Source organism: Phocoena phocoena, chromosome 9 (assembly GCF_963924675.1).
Source record: "Phocoena phocoena chromosome 9, mPhoPho1.1, whole genome shotgun sequence".
Lineage (NCBI taxonomy): Eukaryota > Metazoa > Chordata > Mammalia > Artiodactyla > Phocoenidae > Phocoena > Phocoena phocoena.
The window spans coordinates 53424486-53443000 of NC_089227.1; the positions used below are offsets into that span (position 1 = coordinate 53424486).

The 18515-nt window shown below is 38.0% G+C and overlaps 1 protein-coding gene across 1 annotated transcript in view; it reads right to left on the reverse strand.

Moving 5' to 3' along the window:
* The window catches only part of ZNF804B (zinc finger protein 804B), a 502873-nt gene that overhangs the window by 463037 nt on the left and 21321 nt on the right, over window positions 1-18515 (reverse strand). The gene's annotated exons all lie outside the window — the stretch shown is intronic.

The window sequence follows — 18515 nt, forward strand, 5'->3', positions numbered from 1 at the left end:
AAAGTAAGGGAGTAATCTCGCTATGTATGGTCGCTGAAATCAGAAAACAAAACCTAAAATTTGAAAGTTGTACCAAGGCTCACATATTCTGGATGATATAATCAAGAATACTGAGGACATTAGAAAGCTAAAGAACACAATAGCTTTTTGAAGACTAGAAAATACACTGTCAGAAAGCATTGTAATTGTATTATTTCATGCAAAGTCATTTATTGAACACCCTTCACAGGACAGACACTTGCCAAATGACAGGGATAGGTCAGGGTCCAGAGAAGACATGATCCCTCCTCACTTGGGAAACATACTTCTAAATGAGTCTATGTAAGATAAACAAATTGGTTATTTCTTCAATTTAATTCCTAGAAAGCAATTAATTATATGCAATTTCTATATGACCTATTTCAAGTTGGTCTCTCCCTTCCTTTACCCAAGATTAATGCTTTTTTCGCACTATTTAAATTTTTCTAGTTTGTTCAAGCAATTAAGCAATATTAATGTTTTACTACTTCAATGATATTTATCCAAAATTGCTTCAATATCCTATGAAATCAACTTTGGAATGAATAGAAGAAATACTGTTATATCATTTTAACTTCATTTCTCATTGCTTATTTGATTTTCAGTCTCTCTGGGGGGGGGGGGAACCATCTCAGTATGTACCTCAAATTTGTCATATGTAGATAATATCATAATTTGTTCCATATCAGAATCAAATTTCAGGAAAGACCATTCCTATTTTATAATTTAGTAATATAGTTTTAGAAAAAGAATGACATTTTTCACTTTAAGCTGACTTGAAGTTCCATTCATTTAAATTTAGTAACATAAAGGATATTTTAGAGAAAATTAAAATTCTTCCAATTAAGAAAGAGTATATAATTTACAAACATTTTATCAGTTTGATAAATATCAAATGCCTAATATTCAGCAATATGCTTTTTACTCTTTGAACTGTGAAAACGCACCCATTGATAGTAAATGTTTAGTGACAAAGTGAGTGGAGTCGAGTTAATGCTTTCCAGGCCACCAAAAAAAGAAAAAGAAGACGAGGAGGAAATAACTAGAAAGAAAGGAAGGAAGGAAGGAAAAAAGAAAGAGAAAGAGAGTAAGCCTCAGTCAGTCTTTGAATGTATGTAAGGAAGAGGTTTGGGAGGGTAGATGAGCATATTTAAGGGAACAGAGACGAGCAAAAGCAGGAAGGAGAAAATGAACCAAAAATGTTTATTGGACCAGATGGAATCCATTTAACGGGATAAATTTTGTTTAGGAACAATATTTTTCTAAAGTTAAAATGAACAGAAGTAGTTTACAGGTAAAACTACATATTTGAGTACATAAAAGTACGGCACATTATATTCTCCAAAACTGGCCACTGCAATGTATCCCATCCCACACGCTCTTCTTACAACGTGACCTCAACACACCTCCCATCACATGGTGGGTTCTAAATACCCTCCCCTTGAAATCAGGCAGACTTTCCTTTGTGACTGCCTAGATGAACACTACAACAGAAGTGATCCAATGTGACCACCAAGGTCATAAAAATGCCTTGCACTTTGCCTTGATCACTTGAATGGAACCTAGACAATATGCTATGAGCAATCCAATGAGGTTTCCAGATGACACCCCCAGCCGAACTCCCAGGCAACAGCCAGCATAACCACTGGACATGTGACTGAGTGAACCTTCAGGTGACTCCAGGCTCTAGCCTCCCAGCCAACCCTGGATTTCAAGCCAGACCAGCTGACACCATGTGGAGGAGTAGAGTACAGATGAGCTGTTCCCACTGAGCCCTGCCTAAATTGCAGATCTGTGAACAGCAAAAATTATTGTTGTTGATTCAAGCTACTAAGTTTTGGGTGAATGTTCATGCAGCAGTCTGGAACACTAATATATAACAAGAATAATTTTGTATGTACATTTTAATGATATATGTACATATCATTTATTTATCCATTCAGCTATGCAACTAATATTTTCTAAATATCTACCAGTAAATATTTACCAGGGCACCAAGCACTGTGGTAGTCACTGGATATACAAGCAGAAGTAAGACGTGTGTCCTCCACACTGCCTAGCATAGAACTTCTATTGGTCTATAATACTTTCTGGTGTGAGAAATACTGATAGAAAATTAATTCATTGGCCAAAGAAAAAAAAAACATAAAAAAACCTCAGTCATTTTTGGAAGAAGTTATAGAAAATATCTAAATGAAAACACCGATTTACTTAGTAGACTGTTACTTTACATTTAAAGGATTCCTGAAGCATGAATTGTGCAAATAATTGGAAAATAAGCACAAAGTAAGCATAAATAAACTACTTATTTATTTATTTATTTAAATGACACTCTAGAATGAGTTTATTCAAATGCAAGTAGTCACCTTAGGAGAGTTTATATTTATTTCAGTGACAGCATCATTGCTAAAAACATTTTGTGACTCATTAATGGCAGATAAATTAGGAGGTTTATAAATCAAAGGGAGTTAAAATATTTTAGTTACATCTAGTTTTCTGAACCCCAAATAATATATATTGCAATTTGATTGGTGACCTTAATATTCAAACTTCATTCATAGAAAGGTTTATTTTTAAATATTGTACTCACTCTCAAAGGAAGATCTGCTGTCACTGAACATATTAAAAGAGTGTGACACTGCCTCTAAGGGGAAGTACAGATACGTTTCCAGTAACAGTTGCGTTATTAAGAGTCCTGCAGAGCTCACCAATATCACATCTTTAAAGGGGACAACACTCATTTAGCTGTGTCTGTTTCGGTATATAGATAAAATGCAGAAATACTATATTCATACCTGACAAATGTAATTTAATTTGATGAAGTCCAAAAATGTGACTCAAACGTTAGGAAGTCTCAAAAGGTAATTCTCACCCCAATGAGGGTTATAGTTTTCTTACAATGAAACTTTACATAAAACCAGAGCACAGAAGTTAAACCAAATAGAAAATGAGCATTTAAACACTGAACATACAACATTCACTGTTCATATAACAATGACCATATAACATATACTCATATATATTTGAGGAACATACGACATTTAAGTGGCATGGCCAGCACCATTCCCATCCTTTTGTTTTGATACTGATATCTTCTACAACAGACTGACATGCTGACAATCTTGTTCTTGTTTCAATGTAACCAAGGACTTCCAGGAAGGTTACAGTTTTCTTGAAGGACAACTGAAATAATGTTATTTGGAGGGAAAAACCCTCCTGGGGTGAATTTTAAAATTTGTACTGTCTTCATTCTTTTTTTTTTTTTTTTTTTTTTTTTTTTTTGCGGCACGCGGGACTCTCACTGCTGTGGCCTCTCCCGTTGCGGAGCACAGGCTCCGGACGCGCAGGCTCAGCGTCCGTGGCTCACGGGCCCAGCCGCTCCACAGCATGTGGGATCTTCCCGGACCGGGGCACGAACCCGTGTCCCCTGAATCGGCAGGTGGACTCTCAAGCCACCAGGGAAGCCCTACTGGCTTCATTTTAATTAAAGAAGCATCTGAATTCCTTCCTGGAGAATCATTGCTTAGTACAAACAGATTCTTACATTTAGTGACTTTATCATAACTTTAGCGCGACAAAACAGCATTTCAATTCAGTGAAACCTATCTCTAGCACAGAATTTCCCCAGCTTCCATGAGGAACTGGAAATGGGACAGCTTAACAACAACTGAATATAGCAAGTACTTTTAGAATATTTCATGTTGTTAGTAAGTGACTTAATGTAGAATTAGAGTTCTCCCCCTTGTGGTCAACTATGTAAATTTCCAGATTACCTGCTGATACGATTTACACAATAAATACAGAGCATAGTTTTTTAAGAAAATATAAAGAGAAGCCCCAAAGGTACCTGTCAAATGTCTGTTCTACCTGCCTGCCCCCTCAGCCGCACTGTTGTGCAGAAAAAGACATTAAGTGCTTTGCCAACAGTAAAAGCAAGAGTTGGTAATACTAGTCCCCTATTTCCACTTCATCACTTTAAACAGTTAACTGTAGTCATGGTTAGGGGTCTGGATTTAACTTTAAGTGCTCTCTTCACTACTACGCCAAACACCTTCTGTGCTCCAGTCCTCACATAATGCCTTTTCAAGACACCCGACTGGATTTCCACAGGCACCTCCATCTGCAAGAGTCCTGGATAGAAAGAATCATTCCTTGCCTCTACTATCTCTTTAATCTGCTCCCCCACCTGCACTCCCCGTTGCTGTAAAATGGACCACTCTCCACACAGTTGCCAAGTCGTAACTTGAACGTTGTCCTAATTTCCTCCCTTCCTTTTTATTTCACTGACAGCCAATCAATCCAGGCCCCACTCATTTTCCACAGTAAGTGTTTCTTGTGTCTGGCCTTGTTTTTGTGCCATTCTTAGGGATCTCCCTCACTCTAATCTTCTCTTCCGCCTCTCTGTCTTTCTAGTCTATGTAATATTTCTATCAAAGTTAAAGGCAGTATAGCAAAAGATGTAAGAGAGCCACCTATGGTATCAAATTGCTGTACTGAAACCTGGTTCTGAAAGTTTGTAGAGATGCAATCTGTTTCTTTACCCTTCTGCACCTCAGTTTCCTCATCTACAAAATGAGTGTGATTAACAGTATCTATAAGACTGGTTATGGACACTGCATGAAATAATGGTGGCAAGATCCTAGCACACAGTAAACACTAATAAATGTTATTCCTCTGATCAAAATTCTTCAGTGGCCTTCATTTCATCTTCCATATAAAAAGCAAAGTTCTATCATGATCTGCAAAGCCTTGATTCTCTGATTCTTGCTCACTAAGCTACCCACCCTCATCTGTACTCATCATTCCCTTTCTCACACTTTGTTCTCTAATGGTTTCCCAATATTTTCATGCTTTATGCCTTTATGACTTTAACTTCCTTCCTCATTTCTCTTAGCAAGATTCTCCTTATGGAGGGCCCTGAACCAAGATGACAGAGTAGAAGGACAGGTTCTCACTCTCTCTCATGAGAACACCAGAATCACAACTAGCTGCTGGACAGTCATCGACAGGAAGACACTGGAACTCACCAAAAAAGACACCCCACATCCGAAGACAAAGGACAAGCCACAATGAGATGGTAGGAGGGGCGCAATCACAATAAAATCAAATCCCATAACTGCTGGGTGGGTGACTCACAGACTGGAGAACACTTATACCACAGAAGTCCACCCACTGGATTGAAGGTTCTGAGCCCCACGTCAGGCTTCCCAACCTGGGGGTCCAGCAACAGGAGGAGGAATTCCAAGAGAAACAGACTTTGAAGCCTGCTGGAATTTGATTGCAGGACTTCGATAGGACTGGAGGAAACAGAGACTCCACTCTTGGAGGGCACACACAAAGTAGTGTGCGCATCGGGACCTAGGGGAAGGAGCAGTGACCCCAGGGGAGACTGAACCAGACCCACGTGCTAGTGTTGGAGGGTCTCATGCAGAGGCAGGGTGTGGCTGTGGCTCACCGGGGGGACAAGGACACTGGCAGCAGAAGTTCTGGGAAGCACTCCTTGGTGTGAGCCCGCCCAGAGACTGCCATTAGCCCCACCAAAGAGCCCAGGTAGTCTCCAGTGTTGGGTTGCCTCAGGCCAACCAACCAACAGGGAGAGAACACAGCCCCACCCATCAGCAGTCAAGTGGATTAAAGTTTTACTAAGCTCTGCCCACCAGAGCAACAGTCAGCTCTACCCAACACCAGTCCCTCCCATCAGGAAACTTGCACAAGCCTCTTAGATAGCCTCATCCACCAGAAGGCAGACAGCAGAAGCAAGAAGAAATACAATCCTGCAGCCTGTGGAACAAAAACCACATTCACAGAAAGACAAGATGAAAAGGCAGACAGCTATGTACCACATGAAGGAACAAGATAACACCCCAGAAAAACAACTAAATGAAGTGGAGATAGGCAACCTTCCAGTAAAAGAATTCAGAATAATGATAGTGAAGATGATCCAGAACCTCGGAAAAAGAATGGAGATCGAGAAAAAAGATCGAGAAGATGCAAGAAATGTTTAACAAACACCTAGAAGAATTAAAGAATAAACAAACAGAGATGAACAATACAATAACTGAAATGAAAACTACACTACAAGGAATCAATAGCAGAGAAACAGAGGCAGAAGGACAGATAAGAGACCTGGAAGACAGAATGGTGGAATTCACTGCTGTGGAACAGAATAAAGAAAAAAGAATGAAATGAAGACAGCCTAAGAGACCTCTGGGACAACATTAAATGCAACAACATTCGCATTATAGGGGTCCCAGAAGAAGAGAGAGAGAAAGGACCAGAGAAAATATTTGAAGAGATTATAGTCGAAAACTTCCCTAACATGGGAAAGGAAATAGCCACCCAAGTCCAGGAAGCACAGAGAATCCCATACAGGATAAACCCAAGGAGAAACACACCGAGAGACATAGTAATTAAATTGGCAAAAATTAAAGACAAAGAAAAATTATTGAAAGCAGCAAGGGAAAAATGACAAATAACATACAAGGGAACTCCCATAAGGTTAACAGCTGATTTCTCAGCAGAAACTCTACAAGCCAGAAGGGCGTGGCATGACATATTTAAAGTGATGAAAGGGAAAACCTACAACTAAGATTACTCTAACCAGCAAGGATCTCATTTAGATTCGATGGAGAAATCAAAAGCTTTACAGACAAGCAAAAGCTAAGAGAATTCCGCACCGCCAAACCAGCTCTACAACAAATGCTAAAGGAACTTCTCTAACTGTGAAACACATGAGAAGAAAAGGACCTACAAAAACAAACCCAAAACAATTAAGAACATAGCCATAGGAACATACATATCGATAATTACCTTAAACGTGAATGGATTAAATGCTCCAACCAAAAGACACAGGCTTGCTGAACGGATACAAAAACAAGACCCATATATATGCTGTCCACAAGAGACCCACTTCAGACCTAGGGACACATACAGACTAAAAGTGAGGGGATGGAAAAAGATATTCCATGCAAAAGGAAATCAAAAGAAAGCTGGAGCAGCAATACTCATATCAGATAAAATAGACTTTAAAGAATGTTACAAGAGACAAGGAAGGCTACTACATAATGATCAAGGGATCAAGCCAAGAAGATGACATAACATTATAAATATATATGCACCCAACATAGGAGCACCTCAATACATAAAGCAATGGCTAACAGCTATAAAAGAGGAAATTGACAGTAACACAATAATAGTGGAGGACTTTAACACCTCACTTACACCAATGGACAGATCATCCAGACAGAAAATTAATAAGGAAACACGAGCTTTAAATGACACAATAAACCAGATAGATTTAATTGACATTTATAGGACATTCCATCCAAAAACAGCAGATTACACTTCTCAAGTGCGCACGGAACATTCTCCAGGATAGATCACATCTTCAGTCACAAATCAAGCCTCAGTAAATTTAAGAAAATTAAAATCATATCAAGCATCTTCTCTGACAACAACTCTATGAGATTAGAAATGAATTACAGGGAAAAAAACGTAAAAACTCAAACACATGGAGGCTAAACAATACATTATTAAATAACCAAGAGATCACTGAAGAAATCAAAGAGGAAATAAAAAAATACCTAGAGACAAATGACAACGAAAACACGATGATCCAAAACCTATGGGATGCAGCAAAAGCAGTTCTAAGAGGGAAGTTTATAGCTATACAAGCCTACCTCAAGAAACAAGAAAAATCTCAAACAATCAAACTTTACACCTAAAGGAACTAGAGAAAGAAGAACAAACAAAACAAAAAGTTAGCAGAAGGAAAGATATCATAAAGATCAGAGTAGAAATAAATGAAGTAGAAACAAAGAAAACAATAGCAAAGATCAATAAAACTAAAGGCTGGTTCTTTGAGAAGATAAACAAAATTGATAAACCATTACCCAGACTCATCAAGAAAAATAGGGAGAGGACTCAAAGCAATAAAATTAGAAATGAAAAAGGAGCAGTTACAACAGACCCGCAGAAATACAAAGCATGCTAAGAGACTACCAGAAGCAACTGCATGTCAATACAATGGACAAACTGGAAGAAATGGACAATTTTATAGAAAGGTATAACCTTCCACGACTAAACCAGGAAGAAATAGAAAATATGAACAGACCAATCACAAGTAATGAAATTGAAACTGGATTAAAAATCTTCCAAGAAACAAAAGTCCAGGACCACATGGCTTCACAGGTGAATTCTATCAAACATTTAGAGAAGAGCTAACACCCATCCTTCTCAAACTCTTCCAAAAAACTGAAGAGGAAGGAACACTCCCAAACTCATTCTATGAGGCCGCCATCACCCTGATACCAAAACCAGACAAAGATGTCACAAAAAAAGAAAACTACAGACCAATATCACTGATGAACATAGATGCAAAAATCCTCAACAAAATACTAGCCAACAGGGGCTTCCCTGGTGGCGCAATGGTTGAGAGTCCGCCTGCTGATGCAGGGGACATGGGTTTGTGCCCCGGTCCAGGAGGATCCCATAAGCCACGGAGCAGCTAGGCCCGTAAGCCACGGCCGCTGAGCCTGCACGTCTGGAGCCTGTGCTCTGCAACGGGAGAGGCCACAGCAGTGAGAGGCCCGAGTACCTCAAAAAAAAAAAAAAAAAAAAAATACTAGCCAAAAAAATCCAACAACACATTAAAAGGATCATACACCATGATCAAGTGGGATTTATCCCAGGGATGCAAGGATTCTTCAATATATGCAGATCAATCAGTGGGATACACCATATTAACAAACTGAAGAAGAAAAAACATATGATCATATCAATAGATGCAGGAAAAGCTTTTGACAAAATTCAACAGCCATTTATGATAAAAACTCTCCAGAAAGTGGGCAAAGAGGGAACCTACCTCAATATAATAAAGGCCATATATGACAAACCTAGAGCAAACATCATTCTCAATGGTGAAAAACTGAAAGCATTCACCCTAAGATCAGGAGTAAGACAAGGATGTCCACTCTCACCACTATTTTTCAACACAGTTTTGGAAGTCCTAGCCATGGCAATCAGAGAAGAAAAAGAAATAAAAATAATACAAATTGGAAAAGAAGAAGTAAAACTGTCACTGTTGGCAGATGACATGATACTATACATAGAGAATCCTAAAGATGCCACCAGAAAACTACTAGAGCTAATCAATGAATTTGGTAAAGTTTCAGGATACAAAATTAATGCACAGAAATCTCTTGCATTCCTATACACTAATGATGAAAAATCCAAAAAAGAAATTAAGGAAACACTCCCATTTACCATTGCAACAAAAGAATAAAATATCTGGGAACAAACTTACCTAGGGAGACAAAAGACATGTATGCAGAAAACTATAAGACACTGATGAAAGAATTTAAAGATGATACCAACAGATGACTACACTACCCAAAGCAATCTACAGATTCAATGCAATCCCTATCAAATTACCAGTGGCACTTTTTACCGAAGTAGAAAAAAAATCTAAAAATTTGTAGGGAGACACAAAAGACCCCGAATAGCCAAAGCAGTCTTGAGGGAAAGAAACGGAGCTGGAGGAATCAAAAGAAACGGAGCTGGAGGAATCAGACTTCGTGACTTCAGACTATACTACAAAGCTATAGTAATCAAGACAATATGGTACTGGCACAAAAACAGAAACACAGATCAATGGAACAAGACAGAAAGCCCAGAGATAAACCCACACACCTATGGTCAACTAATCTATAACAAAGGAGGCAAGGATATACAATGGAGAAAAGACAGTCTCTTCAGTAAGTGGTGCTGGGAAAACTGGAGAGCTACATGTAAAAGAATGAAATTAGAACACTGCCTAACACCATACACAAAAAAAAACCTCAAAATGGATTAAAGACCTGAATGTAAGACCGGACACTATAAAACTCTTAGAGGAAAACATAGGAAGAACACTATTTGACATAAATCACAGCAAGATCTGTTTTGATCCACCTCCTAGAGTAATGGAAATAAAAACAAAAATAAACAAATGGGACCTAATGAAACTTCAAAGCTTTTGAACAGCAAAGGAAACCATAAACAAGACGAAAAGACAACCCTCAGAATGGAAGAAAATATTTGCAAAAGAATCAACGGACAAAGGATTAATCTCCAAAATATATAAACAGCTCATGCAGCTCAATATTAAAAAAACAAACAACCCAATCCAAAAGTGGGCAGACCTAAATAGACATTTCTCCAAAGAAGACATACAGATGGTCAAGAAGCACATGAAAAGTTGCTCAACATCGCTAATTACTAGAGAAATGCAAATCAAAACTACAATGAGGTATCTCCTCACACCAGTTAGAATGGGCATCATCAGAAAATCTACAAACAACAAATGCTGGAGAGGGTGTGGAGAAAAGGGAACCCTCTTGCACTGTTCATGGGAATGTAAATTGATACAGCCACTATGGAGAACCGTATGGAGGTTCCTTAAAACTACAAACAGAACTACCATATGATCCAGCAATCCCACTACTGGGCATATACCCAGAGAAAATGACAATTCAAAAAGACACATGCACCCCAATGTTCATTGCAGCACTATTTATAATAGCCAGGTCATGGAAGCAACCTAAATGCCCACTGACAGACGAATGGGTAAAGAAGATGTGGTACATACGTGGGTGGATCTAGAGACTGTCATACAGAGTGAAGTAAGTTAGAAAGAGAAAAACAAATATCGTATATTAACGCATATATATGGAACCTAGAAAAATGGTACAGATGAACCGGTTTGCAGGGCAGAAACTGAGACACAGACGTAGAGAACAAATGTATGGACACCAAGCAGGAAAGCAGAGGGGGAGTGGTGGTGGTGGTGCGATAAATTGGGTGATTGGGATTGACATGTATACACTGATGTGTATAAAATTGATGACTAATAAGAATGTGCTGTATAAAAAAATAAATTAAATCTAAAAATTAAATTAAAAAAAAGAGAGAAGAGCATTGGCACAAGTAGAGAAAATAAAAGAATATTCTTCTTCAAAAGTTAAAAAAAAAAAGAAAAAGGAGGAAGTCCCCAATTTCTCCTAATATTATCATTTTTTTAAATTTGCCAAATATGTTGGATAGATGTATATCTATAACTGATTCACTTTGCTGTACACCTGAAACTAACACAACATTGTAAATCAACTATACTCCAATAAATTTAAAAATAAATAAATAAATAAATAAAATAGCTAGCTAGTTCAAAGCAGCCAGAAAGCACAGGTAGATCAGCTTGGTGCTTTGTGACCACCTAGAGGGGTGGGATAGGGAGGGTGGGAGGGAGACGCAAGAGGGAGGAGATATGGGGACATATGTATATGTATAGCTGATTCACTTTGTTATAAAGCAGAAACTAACACACCATTGTGTAAAACAGTTATACTCCAATAAAGATGTTTAAATAAATAAATAAATAAAGCTACCGTGATAGGAAAAAAAAAAAAAAGATTCTCCTTATCGATCAAATCTTATTTCCTCCGTGAAGCCTGGCAAACTCAAGATACCCTTTTCTGTCCTCGTCGTACATGGTCCTCAACCACAATCTAGCAAGTCTTCTGTCTTATTGCTGCTGTTTATTTTTATACTCATTTCCCAGCAACTTGTAAGCAATTACCATGGGAATTTTTTGGTATTTGTATCTTTAGTGCCTCATTTTTAAAACGAGTCATTTAAAATAGCTGCAAAAATTTCCCCATAAGGTTAATTTTACCTTTTCAAAATGGTTATGAAATTTCAATGCATCAAAATATTCATATCTGACTGATCAGGGTTTGGCCATTGTCTCTGAAGCTCTCTAAAATAGCAAGTCAAAATATAATGGTTGCACCTTCTCTGAAATCTTCAGTTCTACCCACGTAATAATTTCTTCCACCGAATTTGGAAGGATACCAGGAATATATTCTGGGAGTATATTCAAACTTTTGCATTTATATAATACTACTCACTGAACCAAGTACAGGAGCTCATTCCCAATTCACTGGATTAAAAATACTCTTTCTGAATAAGCTACTTATAAGGTATACAACCTTTATTCCATACTTAAAGGTGCTTTCTTTTTACGTTCTTTAAGTCCTTGTTTCACTAGCCATAGTTATCTGTTCTTTGAGATATATGCTTGATAAGACTACAATTTATTTTCTATATTTGCTTAGGTTATAAAAGTGTAAATGTGATTCCATTTTAATTATGTAGTTCACATTTCTGATCTGTTTTTAAAATACTAAGCCATTTTTAAGGACACTATTTTTAAAACAATGCATTAAATATAAAGCCTTGATTTATGAAGGAAGAAACAAATGTCTGAGTATTGAACATATTTACATTTTACCAAGATGCACAATAATGTGATCATCTCCTCCTCTCAGGGATCTCTCTGATTCAAGTCTCACCTTTCTCCTCCCTCTCTTCCCAGTTTATAGGCTACTTTGCCTTTGGAAAGCAAAAATATTAGAGTACTCGACAAGAAGGTGTATTTTACCACAGATAAAAACTTCACACCTTGTAGCCTTTTAATTCTTTGATTCTTCACTTTCTATACTACACAGTGACAATTCTTGAACACATACCCTATTCCAGCCAAAATCTAAATGAAAAAAGTGAAAAGAACATTGCTGCGAGATGACTGACCTTTGTTACGTACTCTCATTATGTGCCCTTGAACAAATGATTTATTCCTTTGGGGGTCTCTGCTCGTCTACATCGTAGAATCTACAAGCATCATAAAAGAAGCCCATGAGCCCTTGAACTTACCAAAAACGTGGCCAAAAGGAAAGACTATGTTAACTCATAGGCAGTCAGAGGGTAGGATTAGGTATTTTTTATTAAAATTGTGAAGCCTAATGTCTGAATGGATGACTAATCTACCCTATTGGAGAGTATTTGTAAGGAAATACCAACATTTTCCTTTAAAAAAAACTATCTTGGTTGCATCCATTTCAGTGAAAAGATGGATGGGAAACTGAAAAGCCAGGAATTGATATACGAGATCATGACATCTAAATATCAAGTTTGGTAGCACTGTGTCAGAAGAAACAGTGAAGAGGGGGGCACTTTTCTGTAAGGCTGATGAGAAGCCACTGAAGATTTTAAGCACAGCATAATCAGATTGGTTTGGCTGCCGAGTTGAGAATGGGCTGGCGGGGGACACGCTGGTGCAGACAGGTTCCTTAGTAAGTTGTCACAAGTCTTCTGGCAGGAGATGATGAGAGCTTGAACTAGATTAACGACGGTAGAAATAGATCTAGGGGACCAATTTGAGACATAATCAGGAGGTAAAGGAACCTGGGTTATGAGAGAGAGAAAAGTGTCAAATATATTAGTTTTCTAGCTTTTTCAACAAGATGGTATCATTCCTGAGGTAGAAAATATACAAGGAGTATGGGGTTTGTAGGAAAATATTGTCCTTTTAATTACTGACATATTATAGCTACATCAGACTGGAACAATCTTTGTTTGACATTTCGACGATCAATATCTTTGGATGAGCTTTAGAGCATATGCATTATATTAAATCTCATACTTTGTTGAAATGGCTAAGTACTAATATATATTTTCCCATATAAGTAAGTAACTTCTAGGAAAGAAAAGTGAAAGAAAGCAGTCTGATAAATTTTAAAAAATCAGCTGAAAGAGAAATTATCCCAAACATTACCCTGAGCCTAATATTCACCACCACAGCTCCCCTGAATCTTATATCTGTATTCAGTGGAGTCAAAAATAAAATCAACAGCACTTATTAAGCTTAATTCCTTCCCTTAGTCAAATAAAATCATTCAAAACATTTAATTCAATAATTATTGATTGAGTTCTATAGGTACAGTCATGTGTTAGGAGCCAGGTAAGCCATAAACATATAAACGGTTCCATAGGGCCCCCTTCCAAATCCACTGGTACATCATTTATTCCATTTGCAATGAAAATTTAGGTGAAAAGCTGTCCTTTGGCATTATACTGAAATGACTTGCCTCTTCCTTTTCTCATACATCGAATTTTATTCTCTCTCTCTGCATTTTGTCATTCAGCAAGTATGAACTGAAAAACTGTGTCAGGCACTTTGTCAGGCATGGGGGCTCAGGGGTGCAAATAAACATCATTTCTACCTTGGAGAGTATGCAGTCTCTGTCTCCCTCTACCCCAGACACATAAAAGAAAATGAAACAATTATGATAACTGTTATCACTGTGGATATACAAATTGCAATGGTTTCCTAACTTTACCTAGTTTAGAGGATTAGGGGAAGCCTCTGAGGGGAGAAAGACACAAGGATTTCTGAAAGTTAAATAGAGGTGAGCCAAATGAAAGGCAAGGAATAGGAGGGGAGTGTTCCTGGCAGAGGAGACATATATATATATATACATATATAATAAATATACATATATGTATATATATGTGTATATATGTGTGTATATAGATATGTGTGTGTATGTGTATATATATATATATATATATATATATATATATATATATATATATATATATATATACACACACACACACCCTAGCAGAGGGGTGTTCTAAAACCTAAAGGCAAGAAGAGCCATACTGTACTAGAAGAACAGAAAGAATTTCAGTAAGGCAGGACCTGAAATACAAAGGGAAATCATAAAAGATGAGACCGGATAGTAGTTAGGCATGGGACCAGATTATGCAGACACTTAAAAGTTACATAAGTACCATGACTTCTCAAGTGAAACAGGACACAGACGTGTTTTAATCAGAGAAGGACCCTGACTAGACATGCATCACAGAAGGACCATTTTGAACTGAGAGAAGAGATTGAAAGAGAACTAGGTAACTAGACAGGATAGGTATGCTATTTCGGAGGCTATTACAGTAATCAGGGAAAGATGATAGGAAGTCTGTGCAAAAATCATGGCAACAAGAATACAAGAGATGGCAAAAATCAAGAGATAGTTCAGATATCTTTGTGTTTGAAAGCAGAAAGTGTGAAGAAGAGAAAAGGGTCAAGGACAGAACAATTGGTAGGCAGTGGTGTTGTGCCCTGAGACAACAATACTGTTAGAGCAGCAGGCTGGAGTTACACAGGGAGTGAGATGAAGTTTTCCATTTTGAACATGCGGAATTTGAGGTTTATGAGGAACATCAATGTTAAACTCTCAATAAGAGAAGTAGATATATTGCCCTGAAGCTCAGAAGATGGGTCTGGCATAGAGATGGTGACTTGAAAATCACCCTAGACAATGATAGCATTCAAGAGTAATGCTATCACCTGGCACAAGTATATGGAGTGGAAGGGAAGAGAGCCTACTTTAAAACCCTGGGGAATGCAAAGGGCAGAACATGGACCCACAAAGAATTCTAAGATGTCCTTAGTTAAATTGTCCAGAAGCAGACCAAAGAAGAGGGTAGTGTCATGGAAAAGAGCATTTGCTAAAGAAGAAAGTACTCATCAGCATCAACTGCTGTCTCCAAGTCAAGTCAGAAAAGGACTAAAAAGTATATTTCATGACAAGGGGGTCTTTGGTGACTTGGAGCGACTTACATAGAGTAGTGGAGGCAAAAGCAGGATGCAGCTGGCTGAGCAGTGAGTGTTGGGTGAGAAAACAGACCAAGTACACACAACATTTCTAAAAGCTTGGGTACTGAGTTGTTAGTGAATTTGCAGGGTCAAGTAAAATCCCCTTTTAAAACTCAAATTTTTATTAAAAGGAAGACCACTGGTTTATTCTGGTTTCAAGGAAGGAATCTGTCCTCTTATGTGAGATTAAATATACAATCATGGCCCAAGAGGAAAAGAGCTCTACCCAGTTTCAAATGGCAAAGATATGGTCTTATACCGTAAAGGTCCTCAAGTGACTATTTGTAAAGTTCTGGAAAAGAAAGTTTGCTCAATAAACATCTAGGTTACATGAATAATTGCATTAATCTCTAGAAGAAACCTAGCTGCACAGAAAGTGACTGTTTTTTTTAAACTACTGCTAAAGTAATTTTCTTAATTTTTTTTTTTTTGCTAAAGTACTTTTATATTTACTTGTTTATTTTTATTTATTTTTGGCTGCGTTGGGTCTTCATTATCGCATGCGGGCTTTCTCTAGATGCGGCGAGCAGGGGCTACTCTTCGTTTGTGGTGCGTGGGCTTCTCGTTGCAGTGGCGTCTCTTGCTGTGCAGCATGGGCTCTAGAGCGCAGGCTCAGTAGTTGTGGTGCTCGGGCTTAGTTGCTCTGCGGCATGTGGTATCTTCCTGGACCAGGGCTCAAACTCGTATCCCCTGCGTTGGCAGGCAGATTCTTAACCACTGCACCACCAGGGAAGCCCAGAAAGTGACTTTAGAATATGTGTGTGCTCTAATGTTACAGCTCAAACTTTGGGTTATTCTATCGTATTTCTGAAACTGAGTTGCCCCCTAAAATTGAATTCCCCTGCCGAGTTTATGATTAACCCCTATTCCCTTACTTGTCCCACACCTGCTCCCCTCAAAATTGCTAAGTATCAAAGAAAAGGGGGGATTGAAACCGAGCAGGACCCTAAGAGACACTCCCAGATACATATGTCTTTCTGTTTATAGAAAAAGGCTTTAGTCTCATAGACCTTCCCTGAGTTCCAAAGATCGGATTCAAACAGTTAAGTGAGGGAATGCAGAAACAAAAGAAAAGCAAGCCCCACATAATCTTTTCCATGATGTTAGCTTAAGCCAATACCTTGATTTATGACCCAAACTGTTAAGGTAACGCCCTGTGTCTTCAACCAACTGGCCCCAAGCAGACTTAAAAAGTTGATAACACAGGAAGGGTCAACTGAGAACTGAAACTCCTGAACCATTACATAGGCCCTAAACTAATAATAAAATGCCTCATCTACTGTTTCTGCTCTCTCCTAGAGGAAAGTTAAAGAATCACCAGACCAGACTAGGAACATATAGAATAATCATGACCCCTGGGGCCAAAGGAAGTCATAAGATTGCACCAAAAAGTCTGCAGCTGAGATCTTATCTGAAATCTGGGATCACAGAGATCAATTTTCCCCTTTTTCCTTCAAAAATCTTACACCCTGGCCAGCCAGCAAGATGGATTTGAGATGAGTCTAGGTCTCCCATCTTCCAGACTGGCACCTCCTTGACTAATAAACTTTGCTCCAAACTCAGACATTTCAGCTTGTTTGGCCTCACTGTGCGTCGGGCACATGAACTTGGGTTCAACAACAATTTCCATTGTCAAACTTTACAGTTGATTGCAGATTATGTGTTTTATCTACTTTATGGATCAAGCACTTTGCATCTGTAAATTTTGCTCTGAAATCTGGCCCTTTTCCAAATTGCTTCCTTTTTTGTCCAGTCAGGGCATGCTAGGAAATTGCAAATTACAATCAAATCTCAATTTTCCAAACTAATGATTTTAAAGAGGAATAATGCATAATCCAAAATGATGGTGAATTCATGAACCATTTATCTCTGTAATGTATATTCATTAAACTTGACTCTAAGTACACCTCATATGGCATTCACAACAAAATGATAAAGCATTTCAACGGAAATGACTCAAGGGGACTTGCAAGGTTTTCCAATTTCTCTATTTCTGCTTCCAACTACATCCTATTACTTCTATCACATTTCATGTTCAGGTGACTCATGAACATAAACTAACATACCATGACTTTTAGGATGCAGATGTTTCATCTACTCCTTGCAGCACTTCCTCATTATTGCTACCAATTTCTACAGCTATGGTCCTCTTTCTCTGTCTCTCTAAAAAGTTTCCTTCACAAAAGTAAAGAGAATAGTAAAACAAACCCATATACTCATCACCTACCTTCAACAATGATCAGCACCTCTTAAAAATTTACTGTGTTGAGAGTTCCCTGGTGGCCTAGTGGTTAGGATTCTGGGCTTTCACTGCTGTGGCCTGGGTTCAATCCCTGGTCTGGGAGCTGAGATCGCACAAGCCACACGACGTTACCCGCCCCGCCAAAAAAATTTACTGTTTGTTAAGAAGCATGACTATTATCTTTTTAATATACTATAGGTTAAGAAAGCACATGACTACTCTATATAAAATAGATAACCAACACGGATCTACTGTATAGCACAGGAAACTATACTCAATAATTTGTAATAACCTGTAAGGAAAAAGAATATGAATAAATATATATGTGTCTATAACTGAATTACTTTGATGTACACCTGAAACTAACATAACATTGTAAATCAGCTATACTTCAATTTTAAAAAATCAGAGAAAACCCTCAAATTTTTTTTTTAATTAAAAAAAAAAGAAAGCACATGAATACTAGAACTAGAAGGAGCTTTAGATATTGTCTGTTCTAGCCTAGTCCCTCAGTAAGGAAAATGAGCAAGTAGGGACTTAACAAAGCACAGTACTGATTGATAATAAAGTAAGAACTAGACATTGTCCACCTATCTTATTCCTTCTGGTGAAATCAAGACTACAGCTCTACTGCTTTATTCTTGGTACGGAATATGTCCCCAAATCCACAAACTATCACTTTCTATGGTCTTACAACGTACAAACAACATGAAGCTT